An 11,458-nucleotide genomic window follows, 5' to 3' on the forward strand; every position below is an offset into this window, starting at 1 on the left:
ATAACTATAAACTTATGTAGCCATATTTTAAGTTTAAACCATTGTTTATGTGTAATCTCCCGTGGAAATGTTTAAAACATTAAAAAAAAGGAGCCCTAGAAACTCACCCTTGTCACGTAACGTTAGATGGTTAGAGTACGTATTGTTTTTGGTCCCACCCATGCTTGAGTGCTTCCAAAACAGTGGTTGTTTTGGAGTGAAAATTACCAACAAAAGACTATATAAACTGCTAAAATGGTGGCTGAAAACTGAGGGGTAGCAGCCCTGTTTTTGGCTTTGGTCTTGATAGTTCACAAGTAGGGAAATTTTGGCTGAGTTGTGGTGGATATTTAAAGACGATTTGGTTGTAAAGAAGAGGGAAAAAACAGGAAGGCTTGGTATTTATAGGGGAAGGAATGGCGATGGAAGTATCTTTAGTAATGATAATATATTATATATCTTGCAAATGGTATCGCACTTGAAAGTCTAGTTTCCTGAGGATAAAGTCTAGTTACTTGGAGATATTTAGTTAGTTAGAGATAGTGGTTCATTAAAAAAAATATTTTGAGAAGGAGTAGGGAGTGTGAATGTGATATATAATGCAAATGGATGTGAATAATCTGATGAGTGTGAATAAGCTATGGGATGCGAAGGGATGCAACTGAGTCACAATATAGTGTTATCGGATGCAAAAGTGATATTAAATGTGAAATGATGTTGAGTGAGAATTGGATGGATGTGAACCGATGCGAGCGGTCGCAACGAATCACAGTCCGATGATTATGGATGCGAAGGGATGTAACTGAGTGAAAATGCTCGCAAGCCAGCCTTGTCATTTGTGGATCCGATGCGAATATGAAACACTTCATAATGACAACAATATGCGAACGAGTGGTGGATGCGAACAGGGATCAAGTTGCGATCGGATGCGACCAAATGTGATTGATCGCAATCCCTCACAGTCTACTTCTGATACGATTCCACCTCGAAACTCAAATTTCGATTCTTAGACTTGGATGTGATCCTCAAAATGGGTCAATTATGATGCAAACCTCATAACCCCTAGGGATCTTATTTAGTTTATAAAACTCATATTATATAATGTTTAATAAAATGCATTGTACAATTATTCCCATTTCTGTCAATTGTTACATACATATATGTCTCAACTAATTTATTAAATGATTGATTATTTACTTAATCGTTTTTTATAACGGTCACCTTCATATTCAGTAATGAATAGAATTCTATAGTAGAGCAAGCCGTAGTGATTTGGGAGCATTTTTTGGAGATGTTTCGTGCTGAGTATGTTCCATTTGTGGAGAGAGAGAAAGATTGGCACAGGAATACCTGTCACTCAAGCAAACAACCGAGTCGGTGACAGAGATCACCAAGATGTTTACAGAGAGAGCTCTTTTCTGCCTAGAATATGCTGCTTCAAAGCATGCGCAAATTTCGCAATACCTAAGTATGCTCAAGACTGAGATTAGAGAGATTATGGCGAACACCCAATATCAGACATTGGTTGAGTTGCAGTTGAATACCAGAAGGAGAGAGATGGAGTTAGAGACCCAAAGAAAGGAGGAGAGGTCAGTTTCAGTGTGGTTGCAGCAGGCGACCAAGCGGTTCATGTCTGCTAACACGAGAACATGACCAATAGAGTGGAGGAGTTCCGGGTGTGATAAGTGTTGGAAGTTTCATGATGCAAGGTGTCGATATTTTTCATGTTGCAAGTGTATCAAGGATTGCAGGCAGAGTGTACGGTTTTGATTCCATTACGATCAGGTTGGCCACATCAGAGCCCATTGTCCCCTTCTTGTTTTCGGTGAAGTGCATAATCCCACACCTTTAGCATGGCAGATGCCAGATGGAGGCCAGGGGAGGGCTGAGGTGTCTAGGACTGAAGGAAGAACCTACCAATTTGTTGCAGAGGATCCAGGTGTGGCGACTATGTTTTCAATTCATATTTATTTCCTTATTTTTTTGCATTTATGAATTGGGTTCTTCTTTTGGAAGTTTTCTTCTAGATAAATGTTAACCTGTGTATACATTTGAGTTGGAAGTGTTACAAGGTTCTCGATGGACTGCATTGTTGGGGTGATTCGACTCGGGGCTTTCAAATTGATCCCTCTACATGTTCTTTTTTATGAAGGTTTTAAGAGTTGAGTGAGCGATTCGAAGGATTATCCTACTCCATTTCGGGTTATTCGTTAGGAGAAGGAATAAGTAGTGCTTCAGCTGGCTCGAGTTAGAGCTTTAGTTTCGTTTGGGATGCATTCAGATGATTTGGATATTCTAAGTGCGGGAGAGTGGAGATTTTGTGGCGAAAAGACTTCATGCCAACATGTAGTTTTTAGCCAGATTGCTCAACTTCAAGACTTTCATGAAATTGCTTAATCTTCTGATTTCGGCATCGGGGTTATTGCTAGTTGTTGAGTTCCTTTCGAAATGTCTTAGTTGGTGGGTTTGACATGAAATAATGTGGAAAAATCATTATACTCTTAAGGGTACATGCAACCTAATACATATGTGTCATAACACCATTGAAACAATATACTATTGAACAACGAAACTTATAGACCCTAGTAGAAATCAAAATTTAGAAAAGGGTTACATACCTTTTTTTACTCCAATCATGCTAATCAAAATCTACTTGTCTCTTTGGAAAACCTAGCTCCAATAGTGTGCGAGCCTCTAATGGTTCACATCCAAAACGCAAGAAACCCTAGGATTGAAGGAGAGAGGGGAAAGGGAGGGGAATTTCGTTCTCCCCCTTTAGGTATGAGAGAGCCACGAAAATTAGGTTCCCACGGGTCATATTTATAGTCTATGTAACTTAGGGACAAAGCAAGATTTGAAGGATTAAATAATAGATTTAATCACAACCCAAATCCTTTCCTTATTAGCAACTAGGATGCTTTTGGAAACCCCAGGAAAGGCTCCAAACTGTCAATGCCATGGGAGATTCTATAATTGCCTCTTTTGTTCAATTATTGAATAATTACAATTCACCGCTTGCACCTTTAATTAATTCCAATTAATCTTGAATTAATTCCAAATTAATTCTAATTAATAAGTAATCAATTATAACCTATTTCTAATTAATTTATTATTCATATAATAAATTAACAAATCATAAATTAAAATTTCTAATTAATATATTAATCACATACTATATTAACAAAACATTTTATCTCTCTCTTCTTTGATCAATCTAAGCCATTTCCTGGTTATGATGACAACTCAAAAATGGATTTACTTTATTTCATCAACATATACCAATTTAGTTAGGACCTTAGACACTTAATCCAATAGTCTCCCACTTAGATAAGTTGATAACTACAATTTCAAGTACAACTCCTAATAACCACTAAAGCGTGTTTTTGAATGACATTGCCAAACTATGATTAAACGTTGGTCCTAATATAAGTGATCAACTATCCCTTCGTTCTACATGATATAATATGGATACGAGACATGAATTAGAATCAATCTCATTGTCCAAGATTCTGTTTCTTGATTTTCCCAATTTATGACGTTTGAATTCAGACAACCTATTGAACACATCAATTTAGTCTAGGCTCGACCAAGCACTTCAGATGTCAACAACAAATCATCAAGGGGCCCAAATATATTGCTTTTCCTGTTAGGGAAAAAGGAACGAATAAACTTTGACTATATAATCATACATTTATCCACCAAATCATGTATGTAATTACACTTTATAACATAGTTACGAGATGCGTTGGTGTAAACCAATGCACAACAAATTTCCAAAACATGACTTATATATCTTTGTTTGATGAATAGAAGATATTATCGTCTTACAATTACTCATGATTGAATCCATGAAGTAATTTCTAAGTGTGGGTTTAACCAATACTTAAAACTCTATTTTCAAAGTACTCATGAATATTGCAGCAATCTCTATGCAATGTCTAATCCCTATGGACAATCTACAATCAATTCATGAGAGTCTTAAATCAATTCCTACTCCCAAAAGTGTGACTGGCTATGGCATTTTGAATATATTAATATTCAGGAAGTAACACGCAAAGTGAAATACAATAATAAACTAACTGTTCTATGGATTCACATTCTTTAAACATAAATATTCCCTATTAATTAATCACCATAACAATTACAAATTTTATCCACTGTATAAATATTTTGGGAAATCGACTTAACAACTAAACTTGTCAACAAAGCTCATGCCAATTCTCTTAAAATGCAATCATGTTTTCCTTTGGTCATTACTTATTGTGAATGAATCATCTAAAAGATATTCACTTCAGAACTTATATCTCCATCCTCAACATTTCTTGGATGTTTTCTCCTTCTATGCATTGACCTTCTGTGATCTCAAGAATCCTTGTCAATATGACTGCACTTTCACAGAATGTTTCTAATGGGAATTTGTTACTCAAAATAAGTCCATGGTCAACTATGAAGTTTTCTAGTCCAAGTACACTCCTTGGATACTTCACTTGCACTAATGTGGTCTTACCTACATTGCCGAATCTACCACCATATCTTACATGAAACCTTTCATGCTACAAATAAAAATGAATGTCCATTTAGATATGACTCAAAGTCATCTAAACTTCATGTCACTATAACTCTTTTCAATCATGTTTTGTTTTGTCTACAAGCAACCATTCCTTGGTATCTTTCAATACCTCAGAATGTTCTTGACAGTTGTCTAGCATTTTGGTCAAACAAATTTCCGATATAATCTCACGATGCTCAAGACATTTGAGAAATCAAAATAAGCACATGTCATAGCATTCATGATCGATCCTATATCTGAAGAATATGGTACTCGACTCATTCCATCAAGTTCATGTCTAGACATAAGACTTTGGGATTCACTCAAGTCCTTGCTATGAAGCATATAAACAATCCCTTTCTTGGAATTTCTTATGTTGAAACCTTTCAACACATTGTGCTTTGACAAGAATCCTATTAAACATTTTGATCTATACTTTTTGATCCAAATACCAAGTATCAATGTCATTTCTCCTTGTCCATTATAGCGAAACAATTCCCGAGCTTCTGCATATTGCAACTTAGGATAATGTTTCCTATGAAAAGTGTTTTCATCTACATGCAATACTGGGAAGACAATGACACTGCCACTAGCTTTGACATGTACTCAAGACTCATCTGGACTTCTAGAAATACAATACTCTTTGACTTTCTCATGGAAGAACAGATTCCTGCTACACGATGCTCGCCTAAATGAATATATTTATCAAGCATACACACCTTATTTGGACACTTTGTATGTTTAAATCCTTTCAAAAGATTTTATATATTCTTTGAAGGTTTCCTATTGATGAAATTCGTTTAAACATTCACTTTACCATATTTATAATCAAAGAAGGTAACAATGGTAACAAATAACCAAATAGACATTTCTCAGCTACTGGTGAGAATGTTTTCTCATAATTTATTTCTTGAGTTCTGAGCGAAACCCATTTCTACCATACTAGCTTTGAATGTGTGTATATTCCAATCCATGTTAGTCTTCATATTGAAGATGTAATTTCAACACACTATCATAAGACTGGATTTACATCAACCAATTTCAAAATTAGTTATCCTTCATGAACAAAATATCGTTATCCGTAGAGTCTTCTAATGGTAGCCATAGGGCTCACCATTGCTTCCTAGTATCTATTAGGCTTATCTAGATTGATCAATGGTTTATCACAAATCAATGAATCTCCTTCCACAGTTAGATAAAACTCATAAAACTTGGAAGGTGCTCTAAATCTACTATATCTTGCGATTAGACAAGGCAATGCCATTTGACTCAACTGGTTTTTCCAACCTCAGGTTGAGATCTAGTGCTAACTATAGGTTCATTATCGGTCACATATTGAATTTCTTCAAGTTCAATATGACTTCCACTGACTTCTTGATATCTATTTGTTATTTTTCTCAAGGGACATTCCTTTTGAGCTATATCTAAAGTGTTTATTGAATACTCGATAATGTAACACTTCATAATTCTCGATTCAAATGGGTTATTGGTTTCTAGTCTAACGAAAGACCTCATAACACCAGATCTGAATGTGAGGGAACTTTCCAACTCCACATTTCATGAGGTGTTTTTCAAAACCTACTTAGTTGGATACAAGGTTCAAAATATGATCTACTATTTCAAGTGTATATTCCCATATTTTGTGAATGGTAGCAAAGCACGATTTATCATAGATTGAACCATATAGAATTAGATTCTCCTTTTAGTAACGTCATTACATTATGGTGTCCTTGGAGAAGCCAATTATGGAAATCATTCCACAATCTCTATGATGATCGTAGAACCTGATACTAAGGCATTCTTCTTTCCTTTCAGATTGAAGAACCTTTATCTTCATGCCCAATTGATTCCCTACTTTGTTCTGATACTCTTTGAAAATTTTCAAAGTGTCATACTTATTCTTAATTATATAAATATAACCACATCTACTGAACCTATCAATAAATATGATATAGTAGTATATATCGTACCTTATGGTGAATGTGATGGGTCCACACATTAGTGTGTACAAGATCCAATAATTCTTTATCAACATTACATGTCCATGTGAATGGTAACCTAGTCGTCTTGCCAACTTACAAGACTCGCATACATCATCCAACTTAAATTCAAATTATTCCCATGTTGGTCCAAATGAAGCTTGGTGATGCGATTCTCACTTATGTGGCCAAGGAAATCATGCCACAAGCGCGATCTAAACTATTAGAGGAATCAATACCCAAGTCATCACTGCTATTATTAGAAACACAGATAACAATTTCATGAATGCTAATTGCATGAAGATGTTTTAGAGATAAAACCATCATCTTTATAAACTAGGATTGTCAACTTTTCATTATAAAATGAAAATTGAAATTCATGTTTATACAACGCATATGATGAAATTTTGGTTTCTATACATCTCCAAAGAGTAACAGAAAGAGACTAGATTTATCCTATCTCCATTACCAAGCACAAGCTCAAAATCCTCAATCATTGACACATGCAACATTCGTCCATTCCAATGATTAGGTTTAGCTATTTACGCTTAACTTCCTTCGTTCCTATAGATCCTACAATGTCATCCAAATGTGATTACCACATCATGCATCAAGGGACCTTGAATTGGAAGTAATTGGAGTTTAATTATACAATTACTTGATGTAGAGTTAAACTTTTGATGTTACCATCCCAAAATACTTAGTGCAAGTTTGTTTCCTATGATCCTTGTCTTTGTAATAATTGCAACTGGCCTCTTTTGAATCATGGTTACATGGAATAAAGGACACACCAATTGCATTCCTTAATAATGGGAAGTTCTAGCTGAAACCGCTCCTTTCCAATTAGGATTCTAACATTTTCTATTTATTCCAACAACATTCAAAAGTGATAACTAGATTTGGACAAGAAAACTAATTCCTTTCCAATTTTCTCAGTTTAGAGAAGGTTTCAGAATCTCATCAATGTTTTCTCCATACTATTCATATGATAAATCAAGTAGATGTTATCATAATAACTAATGAAATATCCAAGCACGAGATCTATAGTAAGACTTTTTTCAAGGGTAACACTGCCATTCTCAAGTTTGTCTATGTAGCTCTTATTGATTCCATACAAAACTCTTTTCTTCAATTCGAATGTCATTAGGAACTTTTAATGATTTTTCGAAATCACTCTTATCTTTCCTTTTGGTGAACCATTTCACTCAAATGCAAATTCATATCATATGTTCACATGTTCACAAAATTCTTTTGGAATATTGAGGACATAAACATAATGTTACAAGAGAAGTTATTTGACAAATCTTCATTTTATGGGAATAACAACTTATCTAAAGTTGATGCATTATTGATTTAAGGGATATTCTCATTATGCACATCTTTCCCAATATCAAAAACGAGAAAGATCCCATAACAAATGTGCCATTCATGAGGGAGAACAAAGAGAAGCTAGAATTAAAAGGTGAGTGAGGAGGTGGGAGAGGATTCCATTTAACCTAAATGAGAAAGTATAATTAAGTCTAATAAGACTAAAATCTTTATAGATCGAATAGATTCTGAACAAGTATAATATGAACACGAAATAAAGTAAGAACACAGAATGAATCAACAATAGTGTCGAATGATTAAAAGTCACGCCTCAGATGAACTCGATGAAGAATTTCAACTGTAGAGGCGTGCTAGGGTTTACAATAATATCTCTATCAAAAACGTTAATGATCTACGGTGCATGCATGCACTATTAATACTTAAACCCTAATAAATGATACGGCTTGGACAGGCCCAATACCGAATACAGAAATTGGACTAACTAATAAGCCCAATGACGCAACACTAAATACCCAACAATCTCCCCCTTTGCGTCAATTGAGGCCCGAACCCTTCAGCCTTGGATTAACTTCTGCACATAATACACCTTCGGAATCATAGCATAAATTGCTTGGCGAATCTCGATGTACCATAGAACCATATCTGAGAAGCACTTGATATCATCTTTCTAGTTGCCTTTGAACTTGCTCACTTGCTCCAAAATGTATTCAAGGAAGGTTGTTGTATAGAGATGCTTATCAGAAAGATAAAAACATCATTTACGAAAGTCTACTCCAGTTCGTTCCCTAGCAGAGTAAACCATGAACCAATCTCCACTGTAAAGTTTCCCTGGCTTCAACTTTTCAAAATCCTTGGGAGTTTCCTTAAGTACAGCAGAAGGCTTCTTTTTCAGGATCACAGCAACCTCAACATCCATTTCCCCAATCTCCTGAATATAGCACTTAATCATGTGTTTGAGATGAGACATGACAGGTTCATATTTTTCTTTGTCCTTCAGTAATATGTTGTAAAGAACAAATCAGTCATATGGGTTAAGGCATGGAATATCTACGAGAGTAAACTCGTAGCATTGGCTGGCTGATCCTTGAGCCACTTTGAACTTGGCGTTTGGAAAGCTATCAGTCTCGATTGGCCATGTAACCTTCACACCGGTAATTTTGCTCAATGACCAGGTTTCGTATTGTGGCTTCATATGCTTCAGATAAAACGAAAACAACATATGATCAGCTCCGCTGTCTGTGAATGGAGCGTTGGCCACTTTAACAAAAGAACGAAATCTGAAGGCTTTTGGAGTAATTGGCAGATCCAGTTATGAGTCTCGTGTGTTCTAAAGATTAAACAAAACTACTGGTTCTAACCAATACTGGCTTGGAAGATCAACAGCATCACGCTGGATTTGCTTCAGGGTCCATTTGGGGAACAAGAGCTTTTTGCTCTAAAGAGTAGCATGTGCTTCTTTCTCAGTCCTTTCTTTTTCTTCAGCTTCACGGATGATTCGCTGGTGCTCATCTAGTTCAGCTTCACGAACTTTTCGCGTTTTTAGTTCTTCTTCAGTAGGCTCTTCTTCGTCTTCATTATCAAGAATTGGGTCGTCACGGAATAGCTTTTTCTTGCCTTTGGGTTCATTCTTGACAATAGGCTTGACTGGAGCTTTAGGACCTTCTTTTCTTGATCCACCAGCCACACTTTCTCCCCCTTGTTACGGATTAAAGGTTTGATCAGAAACACCTTCAAGGCGGTGAAGCATGGCAAAGACTGGCCTTAACTTTTCTGCCAGATGCTTACGCATGGTGATGGTGATCATGGAATCCTTGGTCTCAATGATATCCGAGAGCATGCTAGTGACATCAGTTATACAGCTTCGCATGACTGCCCTCTCAGATAACAGACCATGGACCTGCTTCTCCGAAGCTTCAAGTTTGGTACTTAACACCTTGGATTCTTCTGACTTGAGAGCGAGAGAGTCCTTCAAGGTACTCTCCTTCATCAGTTCGTCTTTAAGCTGAGAAAGCTGAGACAAGATATTGGCTTGAAATGATTCATGATCAGTTTTAATACCAGTACGAATCTCCTGGAGTTTCGTCTTCTCAGTCTTGAAGAAAGAATCCAGACTCTTCAATGCTTCGTTTGCTGAAGTGGTGTTGGAATTGAAACTGGTTTGAAAAGTCTCCATGAAAGAATTAGGCCATGTTTGATAGTTTCTGACTGAGAAAGTGCTGACTGGGAAAGGTCTGTCTAGGTAAGAAATCTTGACTGAGTAAGAAATCATGTTGTTTGATTGTACATCTGACTGGATGTGCTGACTGATGAAAAATGACCATTTTACCCTCGTTCTAAACCAACATGCTAAAACATTAATATTTAAAGTAATTTATCATAACTTTCATCATGATCAAGAACAATTTTAAACATAAAACAATTTTCTACTAATGAAACCAACATCATCCTAAATAATAATAGCACAATTAAGGTCAACATTGGCAACATATATCCGAATAATATTCAAAGATTACACTAACCAATTCGTTTAAATATTCCAAGATTACACTCTTATAATTCTCAACAATCATCACCATTAATGAAAACATTACAATCTCTAAATGCATTATCACCTTCTTGTGTTTCACCTACTAACCAATTCCTTTTGAGAGCTTAGATTGGCCATAATCAAAGTTTTTGACCGAGTATCTTGGGGTTACGGATGGACATCAAGGAAATCAAAGATTAAAAGCAAATCAGCTATAGATATAAAAAGAGAACATATGTTCCTTTGCAGCAGGCTACCGGTTAAATTAATAAGATAAGTAAACAAGACTGAAATTCCAAAAAATAGAAATCTACATACGTTCACAGTTTGTGGCTCTTCATCACAACTTTCCTCAGCCACACCACTCTCGTCTACCTTTTGTTTATTGCTATTTACTACTTTCTTATCAATATTCTCCTCTGGTTCCCTCTTGCCTATATCTCATAAAAACCATCAAACCACACAAGAAGCTACAACCTTTTTACAAATACTAAAACCATTATTATCAATTGGAAGACCCAAACTAAACTATTTCATACATCAGTACTTAATTAAAAAATAAAAATATCACCAAACTACAGGCTCTCAATCAAGACTAGACTTTACAAGGGTAGGATTTTTGTCCTTCATATAAAAAATAATTTCTAATCACAAAACACAAGAATAATATACATCTCAATATCTCATACACATACGAACAGTATAGTATAATTTATAAGATAGCCCTTAAAAAGGAATAATAAATTTAAACATTAATTACCTGTTTTCATTGCTTTGGTCGGCTGAACTACAAGATTTCAGATTTTAAAGCTTATAGGTCATCGAAAAGAAGTAGAAATTAGAGGGTAGGATTCAAATTTCATAATAATAGCACAAAAACAATTCTGATTTTAGAGCTTATAAACAATGAATTTTTTATTTTAAAGGTTATGTACAAACGATTTTGATTGTAGAACTTACCTGCTGGAGAAGACGAAGATCCGACTGGGAGGGAGCTGTTCGATGTTGATGGAGGCAGCGATTGGGAATGAGCTGTTCGATGGAGGCGATGGAGGAGGCGTCTGATTTTGGACGCGGTCTCTTTTAGGTCACGAG

Source organism: Lactuca virosa, chromosome 5 (assembly GCF_052849685.1).
Source record: "Lactuca virosa cultivar CGN04683 chromosome 5, Lactuca_virosa_CGN04683_v6, whole genome shotgun sequence".
Taxonomy (NCBI): Eukaryota; Viridiplantae; Streptophyta; class Magnoliopsida; order Asterales; family Asteraceae; genus Lactuca; species Lactuca virosa.